Source organism: Talpa occidentalis, unplaced genomic scaffold, assembly GCF_014898055.3.
Source record: "Talpa occidentalis isolate TD23 unplaced genomic scaffold, MPIMG_talOcc4v2.1 talOcc4.7, whole genome shotgun sequence".
NCBI lineage: Eukaryota > Metazoa > Chordata > Mammalia > Eulipotyphla > Talpidae > Talpa > Talpa occidentalis.
Genome location: NW_023605083.1, coordinates 112,411,684 through 112,431,919, shown reverse-complemented (window position 1 = coordinate 112,431,919; position 20,236 = coordinate 112,411,684). Strand labels below are relative to the sequence as shown.

General features: G+C 36.1%; 1 long non-coding RNA gene across 2 annotated transcripts; it reads left to right on the top strand.

Moving 5' to 3' along the window:
• Positions 1 to 659: 659 nt before the first annotated feature.
• LOC119231313 (uncharacterized) lies at positions 660 to 17,736 on the top strand. Of its 2 annotated transcripts, XR_005121904.2 has the most exons (4): positions 660 to 833; positions 10,951 to 10,999; positions 14,823 to 15,033; positions 16,594 to 17,736. It is a non-coding gene; the product is annotated as an uncharacterized LOC119231313 (long non-coding RNA). The 2 variants fall into 2 exon arrangements; XR_005121905.2 differs by lacking the exon at positions 14,823 to 15,033 and having other exon boundaries at positions 16,594 to 17,735.
• The last annotated feature ends 2,500 nt before the right edge of the window (positions 17,737 to 20,236 follow it).

Genomic DNA, 20,236 nt, shown 5'->3' with positions numbered 1-20,236 from the left:
ATCCTCCCAGCTCTAAGCGTTCATGGAGTTTGCCTCACCCTTTTCATGGTAATCTTCCTCATGATGATTAAAGTAATTTCCTTTCAAGAAAAAAGGCCCATAAGCACCCAATATAAGTGAAAAATCTCATGCTTCCTAATTAGAATGTTTACAAGGGTCAAGATGGTGATGTCAATTTATTCACATTTTTTTTCCTGCATTTAGTAAAATGGGTGTTCAGCTACCCGCTGGAACTGCTTTAGCAGTAAATACTGGTTAAAAATACAGTTGAGGATTCATCTGCCTATTTTAGGGTTCTTGAGAGGAAAAGAACCAATGAGACATATAAAGATATGCAGTGATTTATTATAAGAATTTACTCACACAATTTATTAAATTGTCAAAATAAAAATTTTGAAAATACATTTTACTTATAAGGTTATGGGTAAATAGTCATTCTCTTGTTTAATCATTCTATAGTTTGGGGGAATATATATTAGTGTACCTTCTTTGAGGGTGATTTCACAACAGTCATGCACCTCAACTATTTGGTCAACTAAGGGCCACAAATGACGGTGGTCCCAAAATTCCATTGCTTAGTGACATCATAGCCATCATAGTAAGAGTATTTACAGAGAGAGCAATCTCATATATCTCTATGATGTTTGCATAACAATGAGACTGCCTAACAACACATTTATCAGAATGGATTGTAAAGCACACATAATATGTGTGCATGTATCTATATATATCTCAACATTTAAAATTCACAAACCCATTGGTGAAGCAATTTCTCTTTTAGGAATTTGTCCTGCAGATATTTGACATGAAAAATCATTATCTATAATAGCAAGGTACTGGCAAAGCCTAAATGTGTGTTATTAATATTATAAAGTAGAATAGAGGTTGTCAAGGGATAGAGGGTGGGGGTAATAGAGATTTAGTCAAAGGATTATAAATGTCCATTTATAAGAGGAATTCTGGGAAGTTAATGAACAATATTGTGGCTGAGTTAACAATACTGTATTATATACTTAAAAGTTGCTGTGAACATAGATTTTAAATGTTGTCATCATAACAATAAAACAACAAATAGTAAGCATGTAAGGCAAAGCATAAGTTAACTAACCTCTTTGTGGTAAGCATGCCAGAATATATATACATGATGCTATATGTCAATTGATCTCAAAAAACCATTTAAAAAGACTTAGAAAAGACCAAAATAGAAAACAGAATGTATAATATACATATTTCTTATCATACATCATAATTTTTTAATTAATATATGTCCTTTTTTCAGTCTGTATATGTTAAGGGAAAATATATATTTCTATATTGAGAGAATAAAACAGACTATCCTAATAGAGGTTTCCATATTGGAATTGGTCAGAGGTAACAGACTTTTTTCCTTTTCATTCACTCCATAAATTTTTGGTACAATGTGTAGGAATTGCTTTAAAAACTTTGTATCTCATAAAAGCAAAGATTGCCATAACAAATAATGAAGTGTATTCTCTCCCTACAGCTATTTTTTTACTTGAAAATACTACCTTTTTATTGAGGGTTTCTAAAATAACTTAAAACACAGAGCTTCTATTCCCCTTTCCTCAATATAAGTTATAGGATAAAGTGTATTAAAACATGGGTCCTTGCCCTTCCAAATTCCCAACTGCGTCATTTTACTTGATCTTGGCAATACAAATATGAATCAGTTATTTTGTTTTTAGATAGAGCAACAAAGAGGCAGCAAGGTTAACATACTTATCTCTAGTGACTATGCCAATATTTTGTAAAACTGCAGTTTGAACACAGGTGTTTTTCTATTCCAAAGTCTCTACCATTTCCAGTCTACTAAACTCCCTCTTCAATTCTGTCCAAATACTTTCAATGGCTTGGGGTTCTGTCTATCAAATATGGTCTGAATTAAAAGAGCTGCTTCTAGAAGTTACCACCACCATGATTATAAGAAGACTTTTAACTCGATTGGTATGCATATGGCCTTGCTTGGTTAGATACTGGTAATAATGAGGCACAATCACTGCCACAACATCAACAATTACAAGATCTCTCTGTACCACCAATGGCTGAGTCCTAATTATACGTTGGGATCTGTTATACATATTGTCTCCTTGAAGTACAGCATAGTGACATTTCCACTGGTCATGGTCTTATAGACAGAACTGTGCCCACCTCCCACTCATATACTGAAGTTCTAACTCCCTATACCATAGAATGTGACTATATTTAGAGATAAGGCCTTTGAAACAATAACAAAGGTCAAATGGGGTCATATGGCTGCACCCTAGAAGGAGTGACAGACCTCAGGGATGTATGCACACAGAGAAAAGGTGTGTCCAAGTAAGGACACATCAAAAAAAAGGAAAGACGCCTCAGAAGAAACCAAACATGCAGATACCTTGATATTCGAATTCCAGCCTCCAGAATGGTGAGAAAATGAACTATTTTCAACCATCCAGTCGGTGGCATTTGGTTATGGCAACCCTAGCAAACTGATATACACACAAAACATGACAAATTTCTGCAAGATTTCCTTGCTTCCCTTAAAATGATTTCAAGCAAGGAACTAATGCAATTGAAAAATGAGTCTTGCAATTCTAGCAGGACACATCCTCCTGCTTTTTGGCAGTGCCTATGGAATTGAGAGGTTTTCTTTATCCACCCAGGAAGTAGAGAGCTATTAACTTTGCTTAATTCATGGCACAAGCATCAAATTGGAGTTCACATCCATTGCCAGTCAAGATCTGTACCTTTTTAGAAAGGCCCATCATGTCAAATCAAAGGGAAAAGTCTAAACAAATGAAAATCAAATAGAAAGGAAGTATCTGTGATGCATGAATGAGTGAATGGGTAGGGATGGTATAGGTACGTGCAAAATTTTTATAGAAAAATCCATTTTCCATTTCTGAATGATGAAATAGATTCTTAAAAGGTAACCCTTTCATTAAATATGGTGAATTTTAAAACCCCATTCAAAACAATTATTAAAGGCTAAATGGAAATCATGCTATTTGGAGAACAGGCTACTCTTATCTGAAAGCTTACAATCGGGGAAGGCTCAGGCAAATTGTTAGAAAAGAGAGCCTATCAAAGAACTTTCATGGAAAGATATTGAAAATCAAAGTCAGGGATATTTTCCCACAAATAAATGGAGAGTTTGTATGGGAAAAGGAAGCTTATTTTAGGTCAACCTGACATCAGAAGCAGCCTGTTCCCTAGTGCTATTTTAGATAAATAATATGTTTTTATTCAGATACCTTAGAAAATAAAGAAATTTACTGGTTCAGTCTGGTAATATAAAACAGAAACAATGGCAGTAATTCTATTTTCTAACCTCTTAAGTTAAAAGTTGGTCTAGGTTTCCCAGCTGCACAGGTGTCCACAGTTCTCCGTATGTCAGGTTAAACAGGATGGGGACTGAAAATTGGCAAGTAACCACTGCTCTACCCAAGCAGCTCTCAACAAATAGAACCAAGTTTTAAATTAGAGAAAGTATTTCTCCCACATTAACACCCTTCAAGAACAGTAAGTATTTCTTGAGGGCTGACTGTGTGCCAGTTTTTGTGCTTGGGAAAATAAAAGTGAAAAAAAGTAGTTCTTATGCTCAAGAAAATAAGGGAAAGATTAAGTACTGAATTAATCTCAGTGCAAAGCAGAATACACATATCACAGGAAGGTGCAAAAACTGTGCAGAGAAAAATCCGAAAAGAAAGATGTGGCTCTGATTGCATGATGTAAGCAAACTGGAAAATGTTTATAGAGAATGAAAACTCTGAATGGCACTTAAGGAATCAGCAGGGCTTGCAAAGGTGAAGGTGAAGTCTATTTATGGGGAGAACAGAATAGGAGTAACTTGGTCATGCAAATGTGAAGTTCCTATTTGAGGAAGTATACAGTCTAAATTGGCAGAAGTTAAACATAATTATATAATGTGTGTGTTTTTAACTTAAAGGTCAGTAACAAAGACATAAAACCAAGAAGCCAGAAAAGATAGATTTAACTAAAAAAAAAAAAGATGCAGGTGGAGAAAGATGCCAGAAACATAGTTAAAAGACAAATGCCTGAAAATGAAAAGCTTTGCAGTAATCATGTTATCAGATACTATGTCACAAAGAAAATATTCAGAAATTCCAGGTTGTAGAAATTTTATAGGGAGTCTCAGGAGATCACACTATCATAAACCAATCACAATATAAGAAATAAAATCAACTACTCAGACATTTTAAAACATTCTCCAAAATAGCTCCAGATACTAAGATGCAATTAAAAGTCAAATAACAAATTATTTATACAACCATAAAGGAAAAGGCATAGCAAACTTCAAGGGCTGATCCAAATCCATTTCCTAAAAACTTTAAATACTCTATAGTTTTATTACTAAAAAAAAAGTTTACAGATTTAGATATATGTACAACAAGAGAAGTTTTTTAAAAAATTATAGAATCCAAAGAAAGTAGAAGGTATGGGTAACAAAATCTAAATGGAGGGATTAATAATTTTTTAAAAGATTTATTTATTTATTTATACAAGCACTGGGTACAGTCAGAAGAAGCGCGGGAGGTTGAGAGAATTCACCAGAGCCAGAGCCAGGAGCAGAGCAGGCAGAAGGGCCGAAGTACACTGCTGAGGGGAGCAGCGGGCGGCAGGAGAGGTCTGCGCGCCATGTGGGACCCTCCTCCGGTGGCCGGGGAGCAGCCGGGGATCGAACCGGCACTGCAGAGGCTGCGGGCAGGTTCGCAACCCAGCGCTCAACCGCTGCGCCACCAGGGAGGCCCTATTTATTTTTTTAAAGATTTATTTATTTATTTGTACAAGAACCAAGGTACAGGCCAGATGTGCCGGAGGGTGAGAGGATTCACCAGAGACTGACGAAATACACTGCTGAGGGGAGCAGGGGCAAGACAGGAGAGGTCTGCCAAGCCATGTGGGACCCTCGCCCGCCAGCCGGCACTACAGAGGCTGAGGACAGCGCTGCGCTCAACCTCCTGTGCCACCACGGGAGGCCCGGGATAAATAAATTTTTAAAAGTAGACTTGATAAGACCAAAATTGGTATTTCATAAACTATTCAAAAAATCCTAACCTATTTAAATTAAGACAAAACAAATATATCCAATATTGAGCAGTGTTACAAGTATCTGTGGTCTCCTTTTTGAAAGAAAAGTTTAAGCACTTCAAATAAAGATTCCTAAGTCCTATTATATAGGACTAGATATATATATATATATATATATATATATATATATATATATATATATATAATATAGCAGGCATGGAAGAAAGGTTTTTTAAAAAATAAGCATAAAGATAATTGTATGCTTTTAGATATGCAAATAAACTACAAGCGGAACTAAGTTAAAAATCAGAAGCTGACCAGGAGAAAGACTAATCAATATGAAGTAAAAATCAAAATCAACAAGCAACTATAAACCACAGACACACTGGGGGGGGAGGTGGGCAGGCAGAGGAAGAACTAGACTCAAAATAAGGGGGGGGTGCAACTGTATGGGGAATATAACCAAAATGAAAATGCATACATTGTGCAAAGATGAAAAATGATGTAATAATTATATAAAATAAAATATTAAAATAAATCAGAAGTTGACTAAAAAAATCCATATATTCAGAGAAAAATAATGGTAGAATTTCAAAAAAGAAAGAAAATAATAGAAGAAAATATTGGGGGTGGGGAGGTAACCATATAAGCCTAAAAGGAAAAGATCTTTATAAGGGCAAAAACCATTTAAAAAACATGAACGTCATAAAAATATAAACCTTCTGAATAAAAATTATGCCATAAACTGAATGACAAGATTTTTTAAAAGACATACTATTTATCAACTTACCAAGTTGATAAAGATAACAAAGTGAAAACATCCCAAATCAGTAAAGTTTCCTGCATTTTCTTTCAGCAGCTGAGTTAAATATAATTTGTGGCATTTTCAGAGGGCAATTAGATGATAGAAATAAGAGTCAGAAGGGAAGTTTAGTCTGGGGACAGAGACTCATTTATTGTTGCTGAAGATATTGTTACAAATTGTGTATTTTTCTGTGTATATGTGTTGAAGCATTCATATTTGTAAGTTTGTTGGATTAATCATAGTTTGGCCAGGAAAACAAACATTAATCAGAAGAGGCTTAACAAAAGGGTTGGGGTTTTCCAACCTACTGAAAGAGCCAAAGGGTTACAGGTCAGAGAATACAGCCCCTGGTTTTCAGGAGAAAAAGGATGCTCCACTAGGTTCTGAAAGGGATGAGTTGCAGGAGGTCCAGGAAGAGTCCAACCTCACACCTGCTTTGTCCCCACCTGTTCCTCCACCACAGCCAGAGGAGGACTTGTCCTCCAAATCTTGTTTGAGTGCCTCTTATTGGCGAAATCTAACTGAAACTCTCCTGGGAAATGACACAAGTTAGAATTTTGGAAGGAAGTACAGATGATGCTGAAGTGACACATTTGGATTGAGAGTATGTGTATGTGTGTGTGTATTTTAGAGACAGCAATTCATTCAACATTCAATAATTATTTACAGAGCATCTAACATATGTCAGGCATTATGTTAGCCAGTCAAGGGAGTATAGAGTCTAATTAAGGGAGACAAATATTAAATAGGATAAACGTAGCATGTGGAATTCTAGATGATGACTGGTGCGAGAGAAAATAAAGAAAGGGAGCAGATAAAGAAAAGTGTCAAAGGGCCACAGTTTAGGTAGTATGGTATGAAAACTCTCTGTGAGAAAGGCATATTTGAGTAGATAACTAAAGGAGGCGAGGAAGAAAACCATCAGGATGCTCTGGGAGAGTATGACTTAGGTCCTGGAGTGTTCCCAGAAAAGGAAGAAGGTCAGTGTGGCTGGAACAAGCAAAGGGGAATGAAAGTCCCAGAGATCAGAAAGATAATGTGGGGTGAGATGAAGCAGGGACTCGGAGGCCACTATAAGAATTTTGGAGCATATCTTGAGTGAGATGGAAGTCATTAGAAGTTTTGAGCAAAGCGGTAACATGGTAACATATGAGACTTACACTGTCAAAGATTACTCAGGGATCAGGGAATGGGAGAGGGGCAAGATTGAAGCAGAGAGAACATGCATTTCCTGTTTTACTATCTGTGTTCATGCCATGTGAATATCAGATGGTTTGCTTACATGTGGAATATAGAGACACTGAACAAAAGGTTAATAAAAAGATGAAATTTGGAAGCTGAGCATAGATATGAGACATACAGTATGGGAGGGGTTAGGAAAGCGAAGGGAAGAGCACAAGGGATTACAGTCATGGTTCACGGGTGATAAGGTGGTTGGAGAACCTTGGGGGCTACATCTGAGGGGAGAAATCAAGTACTATACAGAAGTGAACAATGATGTTAAGAGAACAATTACATAAATTTAGGGAAAAAACAACTTGTGTGCGTATAGTGGACATAGAGAGATATTGTTGGATTCTGGATACTCTCTAAGTGTAGAGTAGAAGAGTCTTAAGATTTTACTGGGATGTATCATTTACTGAGGATGGGTGACTACAAGAGGAACAGTTTTGCGGAGGAAGATTTGGAAATCATTTTTGGACACCTAAATAAATTTTAGGTACCAGTTAAACATCCAGTGGAAATGTTGAGTGGCAATTATAATCCAGGATTAGTTAAAATGGACTTAATGTTTTCCCAGATTGAGTATACTTGAGACAGGATTCTTCCATATTATACACTTCCTTTTCTTAGAGCCTTAACTTTAGAAAACTTGCCATTGTAAATTCTTGTTCTGCCCCTTAGAAATGTAAACTTTCTCCCAGTCCTCTGTTATAAATATCCTTCTCCAGACCTGGGAGTCATCCTTTTGAAATGCAATAATCCCGAAAGATAGTACCTCCCTGTTTTAGTTTCTGTGGGAGAGTAAAGTCTAACTTTGACCATTGCCAATTAGCAGGCACCAATGGCCTACTGCAAGTCTTGAATGTAATCTTTCTTGCCTGTATAACTCTGCCTAATTTTTCTTTGTGAGAGGAAAGGTATCTGTGCTGGAGAATAGCATTTCAAAGTCATCAGTATAGCCATTAAATTTTTATGCTTTCCACTCAAATTTCCTACAACTAGCATAAACATATTGATTTATTTTGCTTAAATAGTCTACTACTAATACAAATATGTTGATTTATTTAACAAACCTCACAATATTGTTTATCCAATATAAACTGTCTCTAAAATAATTTTTTCTTGCTCCTCGAACCGAATCATTTGCAACTTCACAACTGCAAGTGCTGAAGCACTCAAGACCCTTTCCAAGGATCTAATGGGTACAAATTTGATTGATGGGCTGATGGGAGATACAGAAGTTTTGTATCTTCAAGTTCTGCTTGAACTCTCCTGCCTTGCCCCTCTCTTCTTAATATTCTAGATCTTTTGTTTTATGGTTTCAGATTCATGTCTTCATATGTTATCCCCCATCGAGAGAGTGAGCTCCCCACCCCAAACATAGAGGGGGACCCAACAGGCAATATTTAGCTAGGGTAAGGTGGTTTCCTATGGGTTTTCCATAAAGTCTAGAATTGAGGCTATGGGCTTTGTGTAAACATTCCAAGAAGCTAATATGCCAGCTTTTGCATCAGGCAACTTGAATTTGTCCTTTTAGTTGAAGAAATATATATATATATATATATTTATATATTTTTTCATCTAATAAGTGGTTTAGCCTAGGCCATTCTGAGTAGGGGTTCCAAAAGTGGGACTAGTTAAAAATGAATAAGTCTAAGTTAAAAATGATAGTAAATTAAAAAAAACACATATATAAAAGAATGAGGATATCATCACAAGTTGCAAAAGTAGAAAAAAGGCACAAATATTTAAAAGAAGGCCAAATGCAGACACATATTTTCATGAACACTCACTTGGTAAGACACAGTATTAAGGTCAGTCAAATTACATACTTAGGGCAATTCTGTGAGTGCATGCAAATTTGAACAGCTGTTTGGAAGAGGTTCAATCCTATTTGGTGGACAGATGGAGAAAATGGTACTCACTAGTGGCCTAAGTTGCTTTGACACAAATTGATTTCCCTATTGTTAAACTTACTTGCAATATCAATTGCAATTTGACAATTTAAACCTATTCTTTGGTTCTAACATCCTACGGAAAAACTTTTCAAAATCTGAGATCCTCATTTGAAACAGTATTACTGTTACTGTAACCAGAATTAAGAAGTAGGAAACTGTGGGTCACGTATATATTCCTATTGTTTGAAGGAGACTGTTAGTCACCTTTATTTCTGATTATCATTATGTGGAGCTGATCTCCCCTACCTTTGGAAATAAAGGAGATGATTACATTTAATTCACAAGCAGGGATTTTTAAGATGCATAATGTTGGAAGAAACAGCTGTTTCTCTTTACTGCAGCATTTACTTTCTTTCATTGCATAGCTGGGAGATGGCTCTAAATGTTGAGTTGAATGAAATACAAACCTGTTGTTTGCTACTATTTGGAAATAATTTTTCCCTAATTGCTTTTATAGAACAGAGTAAAATGTCCTTAAAATAATGTCTCATATGAACAAAGAAAATAGAATATACACAGGAAATGAAGGCCATTCAGCTGGAAAATGGAAATTAAATATATGAGAATTAATAACACAATTGAAAAGACTACACTACCAGAGTAGCTTTTAGGGAAACTCCCAAACAAAGGTCTAAGGGAGTAAGTCTCTCTTTCAAAATTACAGATCAAGATATGTAGTCTTCTCAGTCCTCTCAGAAAACCTTCTCTAATAACCAGCATTATTCAGATTAAAGGAATACAGGGACACTGCTTTGTTTTTGCAACGTTATATGAATGGATTCCATGGATAGACTATTTTGTTGCTACAGTTGTTGCATTTAAGAAACTGATTTTCCCTTCTCACTTTCTTTAGCTAAGCATTATCTTGTCTCATTACATGTCTCCATACATACATTACTTTGCATAGAACTCAGTGCCATTCTGCCTCATTTTGCTCAGTCCATTGGTATCTGGCCTGGGAGGCCACATTTTTTTGCAATTCTTTGATGACTGATGCTCCCCCATTTTTTCTTCTACATAATATTTAGAAATCTACAGACATATATCTTATAAATAAATGTTAAGAGAAATAATATCAATTCTGCCTTTAATATTTTAATGATTCTCCATTTCCCATTTAATTAGCATTCTTAAGAAAAAGAAAACTAACATTTATGACCAATCATTAGGTGACAAAAACTTTCCCATAAACGCATTAAATCATTAAATGGCACATTACTTGTCAGTAGGCCCTGTGTCTCCAGAATCTGCATAGCCCCCATGTTTAGCTCAGGGCCTATGTTAGTCCAAGTTCTACAAAGCAAAAGAAGCAATAAGATGTATATGATAGAGAAGGAGACTCACACAATTATAGAGACATGATCTGCAGGCGAGTGGCAAGGTAGCAATGCAGGAGACAGGGCTGTTTAGTTATATTCTGAGTCCACCGGCCAGGGAACCAGCATGGCCAGTGGTGCAGCTCCTGTCCAAAGTTCATCAGACTTGAAACCCAAGAGCCAGTGGTTCAGTTAAGTCATCCATATCAGGGGCTAATGTCACCACCCAATAAATGTTTGTGAATGAATGAGTTTTCCAATATATTCTTCAGTAAAGCTTTGGGAAGACATTTTCATGTTCATGTTAAGAAAGAAATGTGTATTCAAAAGATTTGATGTTATATGCTTAGGCTCAGTGTATCAAGGTTTAAAACCCAAATCAATTAGGTGAATCAGGTCAACTAAAAGAACAGTGTTCTAATTCTCATATCTTCTTAGAATGTGTCTCGATGAAAAAAAAAAAAAATAGAGAAACATGAGTGGGGTCACTGAATGAATAATGAACCAAAAGGATTTAAAGCAATAGTGAATGCTACCATGGCAATTTGACTCAGTCAATTACTGACCTAAGTTTTATTTTTTTTCTTTTCATTAGGGTTAACAAAATGGAGGTTATACTATGAACTTCAAAATTTTCTTTTAAAGTGAGTATATTTTTATTAGGGTATTAGGACTGATTCAAAAATCTGATTCTACCTTCTTAAAGAAAACAAGTTAAAATGCTAAATTACATATTTTTAAAAATCTTTTTAAAAACATACAAGGACTAGTAATAAGTAGTTTATTACACCAAACTATTTATGAAAGTGAAAACTGAGAGATCCCTCACAGGTTACTTTTAGCCTAAAGTTATTTGTCAAATTTGAGCGATGTGATTCTAAGACTCAAGGTTAAGAGACGATGGATAACAGAAAAAAACAACTCAAGTATAAAAGGAGAATCCTCCACTCTAAAAATGAGACTCCAGAGTGCTACTTCCTCAGGAGCTCAGAATGTCACAGGTTTTCCCCCAGCAAGGAGAGTTCCCAGGCACAGCAAGCACAAGCTGGGGCCTCATGAGGATGTCCAGTCAAGTTCATTCTACTCATATGTTCCAAAAAACTTCAGACCAGGAACTTGTTAAAGTGCTGTCTAGACTGGTTATGTTCTAAGAACTTGGCTAAAACAAAAGCAAATTCTTTCTGGAAGAATGTACCTTAAATTGAGATTTCAAAAAATGCTCAGATAAATAATCTTCCAAGGAAAGTGAGCCATTGATATTTAAAAAAAAAAAAATTACTGAGCACACAAGGAAACAAAACACCATGTGCAAGAAAGAGAATATTAAAATCCTAAAATCTGTATATGAATTTAGATACTAGAATTCACATATGAAGACTACTAAATAGCCTTGTATTACATGTTGAAACAAATGTAAAACAAGCTTGAAAAAGCTGCAGTAAACAGCAAACAAAAAATGATTAACAAGCAAATTTGAATAAGAAACAAACAGAATTTCTAGAATTATAAAATATAATTATTTGATGAATAGGCTTCTAGCTATAATAAAGTAGCTTGTGATGGCACACTGCTCTAATAACAATGAATAGACACATCCAATAAAGTGTGAATATCTGTATAAAGGCACTGGGGAGTTGCTGATATTACCAGGATATGCAGAGACATTCCAGAGAATGGAAAATTGCAGCAAAAAAGTAGTAATATCAGGCAGCTACTTCTCTACTGGAGTCATTGGCTGGTGAGAAGTGGGGAGCAAAGAGTTGGAGGTGACTATTGGCAGAAAAATATAGCAGAGTATTTTGGCAATGTTATTAGGTCAAAAAAAACAAACTATGGGGCTTAGGAATCCCCTCTAATAGGAGAGGAAGCCCTGGGAGAAGACATGCAGGTGCTTAGAGAAGACATTTGGAGGTTGGACTCCTGTGCCCTGAAATGGTCAGAAAATGGTGGGACATGAGCCAGCACCTTAGCTTCTGCTACAGACAGCACCGTGCACTGTTCAGATCCACACATGTCCCTTGTGAGGGCCACTCTGTCCTGTGACCAATTCTTTAAGGTGGGCTAGTTCCAATTTCTGAAAAGGAAGCCTTGTAAAAGGAGACTGGATAAGTGAGTCTCCACTGCGCTCTTTAGTCTTGAGGCAATGCTGATATTTACTGCCTCTTTTCTCTCCTGCTCATTATAGGATTCCCTGTAGTTGGTCTAGGGTACTTGCCCAATGAGGTTACATAGATTGTTCCAAATCAGCCTGAATCTCTAACTGAGCACTTGTTATGTTTATTTACTTCAACTTCCTATTCATGGTTACCAGTGAGCATTGAAGCATCAACAAGTAGCCAAAGTAAATCTCTAAGTTCCAGTTATATTTCTCCCTGCTGATTCTGTGAGGCCTCAACCTTTCCTCCTCTTTATAATCAGGTCAATTGCTTCTACTGAGAGAGTAACACCAATAATTTACTGCTAATACACTGAAATGAGAAACCCTGACTGACCCGGTGGGATGTATATAGTATATGTCTAGTGAAATCCTTACTGTCACCCTAATAGAATGTCATTCCAGGACCATGACCTTTGATGAGCCACACTCATGAGAAGATGAGGCACAATTCAGTCAAGAGGGTCGCTGAGAGTGATACTGAAAGGAGCCACTCCTAAGTCTCCAGAGCACAGAAGTGCACAATGTATTGATTCAAAGGAAATACTGCATCTTGAACGTCAGCGCGCCAGCCTCACAAGGCTGTGCATTTCAGCACACTTTTCTTTCAGGCTGGCAGCTTCAAGGTGTTACAGTATGAGGCAGGACTAGTGGGATGCTATGGCCATATATCCTCTGCCATGCCTTAGTGATGAGGTGGGTCAGTTGTCATGGAAACATTATGTGAGATCCTACATCAGTAAAACAGCTATCCTCTGAGTCTTTCAACAGTGAGTAGAGACACTGCAAATAGGAATGGGAAACTTATTCCTAGAATATGTATCAATTCTACTGAGGATAACTGCTGTCAACAGGAGTTTGGAAGCATTTTATTCCAATCAACTTGATATCAAAAGGCTATTTCTCATCAATGGATGATATAATTCTATGCACACAGAGTCAAATAGCTCCATCAGTCTCAGTGAGTAGAGATCAAGCTGTTGTCCATAAATAAGCTTTAACCTTGAAAACATAGCTATTCTACTTGTAGACTTACTGTGCAAACACTGGGGTGACCAACTAGTCTATCTACCTGGGTGTTAGATGTTGCACTCCAGGTGTATCTCTCTGATAGGTATTTATGTATTATCAGTAACTATCCATTCCATAGATGTCCACAGATTCATACACATGCTTTTCCCCAGACTTCACTAAGCCTGATCTTCTAATTCTGTTCCTTCTAAGTCCCTGCCTAACCAGACAAGTATTTACCATTGCCACGGAGTCTGTGCATGTACTCATTTCTATCTACTCTTCTCTACATTAAGTTGGTGTCCCAATCTACTTGGTGAAGCTCTGCCCACTGGGGAGATTCCCCTAACCATCACCTTGCAGCACTCTCTCTTAGACATCAGCAGTTTATTTTCAACCATATCAACTACTATGCTGCTAAACCCATGAAGGAGGCCTGAGGGTTTTTTCCTCCATCGAAACCAAGCAGTCCTTGAGAACAGGAGAAATAAAGAGGCAGAAAGAAATACCTGTAGAAATAATGACTGAAAAATCCCACAAAGTGGGGAAAAAAATAGCAACATACAAATCCATGAAACTCTGTGAACCCTGAGGAGAATAAATATTAAAAAATAAATATATAAATCTAAGCAGCTTGTAATCAGTTTTGGAATCTACCTATATGACAGAATATCAGAGACTTTGCTGTTGAGAATTTCAAATTAATTTTGATTCCTCTTTTTACTCATTGCTCTTGGTTTACCATGTTTTGTTTTTCTTTCTGGAAGCTTTTCTTTCTTCTATTTTTGTCCCCAGATTTTTGAAATTTGAGATGATGTGCCTTAAACATATTTTTCACCCTTTGTTCAGACAATTTAAAAAATCGATTATCTATTTTAATCAGAAGACATGATATTTAGAACTTAACTTTTTTAAATGCTTCTAATTTCTTCCAAGCCATTTCTACTATTTTCTCTTTTTTATTTTTTTTTTCTGGATGTGAATACACTCAGTCTGATCTTTTTCTTTATATGTTTTTTTATTACTTTAGATCTCTGTCTTTTCATCTTACCTTCTGGGAGATTTCCTTAACTTTATCAGCCAAGATATAGATTGACTTTTTCATTTTTTGCTATCATATTTTAAATTTACCATGTCTCTTTTTCTGTTCTGTGAAAACTACTTTTTATAGTATGCTTTTTCTTGCTTCATGAAGCAAAATCTTTTCTCCTTCTGAAGATATTAATGATTTTTAGAATTCTAGTTATTGCTGTTGCTCTTGTTCACAGTTTGTTTGTTTGTTTTTGTCTTCCATGTTAAAGACTTCTTCAGATGTCTAAGGATGTGACCGCTGGCTACCTGTTCATGTTGAATAATCTGGCACAAAATTGGAAACAATAAAAGGCCTTTAGAAGCTTGTGATTACCAGCTGGGCTAGTTGATTTGGGGTTTACTCTAGGGTGACCTTCAAGTATTTTTCTCTGAAGTTGGTGAGATTCCTCAAGGAAGAGCCTCAATAGCCTTTCTGCACATGTAATGTTGGCTTTCTAGTATTCTGAAATTCCTTGTATTTAATACATTATCCCTTGTATTTAATATATTATCCCTGCCTTCAATTATGCTTAGATTCCTATGTTCCTAGAGTCTCTGAAGTTTTACAGATTAAACCCTCAGTTCTTTGCCAGCATTGGTGAGAGTCAATAACTGGGAGGGAATCTAGCAGTTAAATACATCTTTTAAAAAACTCTCAATTTGAACTGCTTTTTATTACACACCACCTTTATCCTCACTTTCAGTGGTCCCCAGTGCCTTCGAGTTCCATTATGAGGTTTCACAAAGCAAATTAATTTGCTAATGAACATCAAGTAATGCCAACTTATATTTCTGTTTTCTCAAGTTGACAGATTCAGTCTTCATCTGTCTGTCTACCTGCTGTCTTGTTCCAAAAGTTTGTTGCTGATGTTTCCTGTCCTCTCTTTTGTTCCCGTGTACTGATGCTTTTTATTAGCTGTTACTTTGGTGGAATTTCAGAAGGCAGCAGAAAAAAACCATGAATTCAAATCACCCTCATTAACTTTACACCTTTGTGTGCTTTTAATAATATATTAATTTGTATTGTTGTACAAGTGCATAGAATTTTTGTAGAAACCATGTTATCAAATATTTTAAAATATAAATGCTAATACAAAATCATATAAATTTGTTGTCCCAGTAAATAAATGTGAGAGTCGGAAGTGACTCTTCAATATGAAATACATGACTGGCATTAGAAAGAGATTTTCTGTGTTCATTTTTCCATTAACAAGCAAATATTCGGGCCTCCCTGGTAGTGCAAGGGGTTAAGATGCAACCTATGAAGCTATCCACAGCCATTGCTGCACAAGTTCAATCCCCAGCCGAGGAGATACCCATATGGCACAGCAGACCTCTCCTGACTCACCCACTGCTCCCCTCAACAGTGAATTTCAGTCAATCTGCCTGTTCTGTTCCCCACTCTGTCTCTGGTGAATCCTCTTACCCCCCACGCCTTTGGCCTGTACCCCCGTTCTTGTATGCATAAATAAATAAATCTTTAAAAAAACAAGCAAGTATTCATGATGTAATTAAATTTCAAAATATAATAAAAGAAACATTTATACAAAATATAATAGCAAATTTTGTCATGAATAAAGCTAAATTCGGGAGGAATTGGATGAGCATGATTGGTAGAACATATATTTTGAAAGAGTGAAAAACATGCAAGAATTTTAAGGTTTGTAAAAGACAGGATTATATTTGGCTAGGGTTTAACTATACCACAGGAAATCTATCTTTATCAAAGTGACTTTCTGTGGGTACACATTAAAATTTTTTAGCTAATACAAAAATCAAATTGAGAAAAATCCATCCAGGACACAAGAAACATTTATACATGATTAATCTGAAGAGTTACCTCAGTGTTTTATATAAGATGTTCAAATTTATAAATTTATAAATTTAGTGTTGGTGAAATACTAATTACCAAGACTTGGAAACTCATACTTTGTAAAACCTCAATCAAAAATGGCTTGGCAATATAATCACTTTTTTTTTTAATTTTCCCTCTTTTTGTAGGCACTCACTGAGTATCAACACCATAGCGAGCAGTATACTGGTATTGAGAGACACAGATGCCAATCATTGACACCAGATGTACCAATTCTTCCCTGAAACGTCTTCACTATCCGAACGAATCATCTGTGCCCTGCCTTCCAACACGATAGGCAGACTTCCAACGACTCACTTTTTATGGACATTGGCCAGCTGCTCCAAGTTCAATCTTTTGTGCCTCAGTTTTACAGCACTGTTTAACTGCTTGTGGACTTTTGTTTTCTCCCTCTGATACTCTAGTAGTTTTTCTTTACACTCCTAAAAATTTCTATGCCACAAGAGCTGCACAGAAGCCTTACAAATGCAATCAAGTCTTGGCAGGAATGCTTTGTAGTGATCATTTACCCATCGATTTAAATTATGCAATTCCTACAAAATTTTTCAATTTATTCAAATCCTTCTGCAATTATGTTGTTCTGATTTCTTTTTAGATTTGAACAAAGATAACCAATGTATATATTAACTTAATTTTTCTTAATGGGAAAATATTACTAAGCACTTGCCAAAATTTTGGAATTCTATATTCATATCTCATATGCTCCTTCCAGTTCTGTGAGGTAGATAGGGAAAGTTATGTAGCACCAAGAAGAGAAAGAGCCAGAGCATTTGGGTTAGAAGTCTGCTTATGCCACTAATTAGTTGCATAACTGTAGGCAAGTCACTCATTACCCAAGAGCTTCGAAAGTCAAAGTACCCACCTCACAGACAAGTATTAAATTATGTTAAAACCCACTTATTTGTAATAGCCAGGTAAACATTCCTAATTATTGTCCCTATTTCTCAGCATACATGATACAATTTTTGGATAAATATCCTATATCCACCATGTTGTGTTTGAAGGACTTTGGATTCACATCTTCAGCATGTTTTCTGGATAAGTATGCCTTTTTTCAACTTTTTCTCATGTGACATGGTTCTAAGTCATTTATCAAACTTGGTCCACCCCTCTCTTCTGAATATACTAACTGGAAAAGAAATGTAAGTGATTTTAGGCAAATATTACATCTCTAAAGCAAATATTAATTTTAGGCCTTTTGTGTTTTTCTGTTTTCCCCTAAAGAATATACTTTAAATCATTTTGTTTTGGTGATAAATACAAGTACTGTTCATCAGTCTCTGAAGATCTGATCTTCCTGCTGAGATTATAGAAGTTGGTATGGAGGCCAGGAGGAAGATGGGGAGACAGAAGGGTAGGAAAAAAGACTGATTTGGGGATTCTCCACTAAATGGATGTTTTGAGACAGTGTGCTCAACAAATAAGGATAATAAGATATAATGATAGACTTTGCATGCCTACTACTCAAAAATTCCGTAAGTCTTATCAATGAAAAAGTTGACCAGTTGAAGACATAAGAGAGGAGTAAAGTCTGGTTACTTCATGGCTAAATTCTATCACTTCCACATTCATATTTCTGGGTAACTAGTCAACCTGATGAAAAAACAAACTCTCCATGCACCATTTATGACTTTAATCTCTGCTGGTGGAAGCAGAATTTCAGTGGATGTGCACACACACTCACATGTAGAAGGAGAGAGAGAGCAGTGCATTGGTTTAATAACTAGCTCTCTAAATAAAAGAACCACCTGAGTTATGGCATTTGCCAGTTTCTCTGCTTTAAATGTTCCCACTATGGTCAACTTCAAGCTACCAACAGGATGTCATTGATCATGGAGTCAGGAAGGGTTCACACAATCAACTCATCATAAATGGGAGAGAACCAGGTCTAGCACAGGACTGTGGAGTTTTTAAAACAAAAAGCAGACATGTCCCACTGTCCCTGATGCCTACATCACAACACACAATTAAACATAATGTGTGCTGTCAAGTGTAGAAAATGCATAACAAGGACAGAGATAAAAACCTCCTTCTGTCCCTCAGCTTATCTGGTCAGTGCTACCATTTGATCTACATCTAAAAAAGCTTCCTCCTTGATCTGCAGAAAATAAATGAAGACGACCTTCTTGAGGCTGAATAAAATAAATTATTAACCCCTGGGGCCACAAAAAATAAATAGGGAGTCTTTGTTCAAGCTAAAGAAAATAAATTAAACATAAAATATGCTATTTCAGGGACAAAGATTTATCATTTTTAAAGCTGGTTGAGGGCTAGACTAATATTGTAAAGTTCCAGAGAATAACTCTACACCACTTCCCTGAAAATCTCATTATAAGGCAACTACAGCCATCCTCTGAATTGCAAAATGCCCTAGCAGGAGACTGGTAGTTTGTCTCTCTATACCTATTCTTTAAGGAATAAACTGTCTTCCTTCTTTATGACAGATTATGTCCCTGTTCTGTTTCCTTCCTAACTTTTGCATATAAGCAGTAAATTGTCCTATTTCAGTCAGAGACAACAGGTCTGAGAAGATGTTCAAAGTCATCCTTCCAGCTTCCCAGATAGTCTCCTCTGAAAGCATTCGGGAGCACCAGATGACCCACCCACTATTGACATGTGGTTTATGATTATTTCAGTGACTGTGACTTCGAGAGCTTAACTTTATTTTCTTTCCATTTTTTCCCAATATTTTTAATTTTTCTTTTCATTGAGATAAAATTGGTTACACTATACATGATTCAGAGATACAGGTTCCCACCTCCTTAGATGTCTGTCACCACATCATACCTGTGACCAAAGCACCCACTGTCCTCCAATACAGTCTATTGAGTCCCCTCCCTACTCCCCACTTTCTGTCTCCCCCTCTGGTAGCCTCAATTATACAGTATGATTTCTAGGGTTTGTTTCTGGTTAGGTTTCATCTGACCCTTTGTTTGATAGAGCTATATTTCTCATGGCACCTGTAAGACAATGAAATAACTTAAGTCTGAAGACTCGAATATAGGGCATATCAATTTGAAAAAGGAATGCGTTTAATCACTATTCCCTATTATAAATTTCCCATTCTCTATAAAATACCACATAAAATAAATGTAAGAAAAATTGCAGATTTTTTTGTAATTTGATCCCAAACTGAAAAGAATTTGTAAATAAATTTTATTTGAATAGTTTGTTATGAGTCACAGGTTTATTCCAAAGCATGTACTAAGTAAGCACTTGGCATATAGTGGCAGCTACACTAGTTGCTAGAATAGTCTTTCTCCTCTTTGTCTACATGAAAGAATAAATTGGGCATTGTTTTTAAAGTAGAAGGTAACTGGGCCTTACTTCAGAGAAATCAGATTCACCCATCTGGAGACGAACCAAAGACACTGGCATATTTAAATTACTCCATGACACACATCATTACTAGAGATACAAGAGGGAAAGAGGTCCAGTTACTGCCCTCATGAAGCTGGCCATCTAAAAGAGAGATGTCTTCATTGGGCTGCCAAAAAAAAATAATACCATGGAAAAATAACTATGTGTGTGTGTATATATGTATATGTATATATACACACATATATAACACACTATATAGATATATATAGCTATATATAGGTGTATGTATATAGGTATATACACATACACACACACATATATAGCTATATATACACACATATATAACTATACACACACATATTAACTATAACACACACTATATAGGTATATAGATATATTTAGGTATATAGCTATATATAGGTATATGTATATATATATATATAGACACTC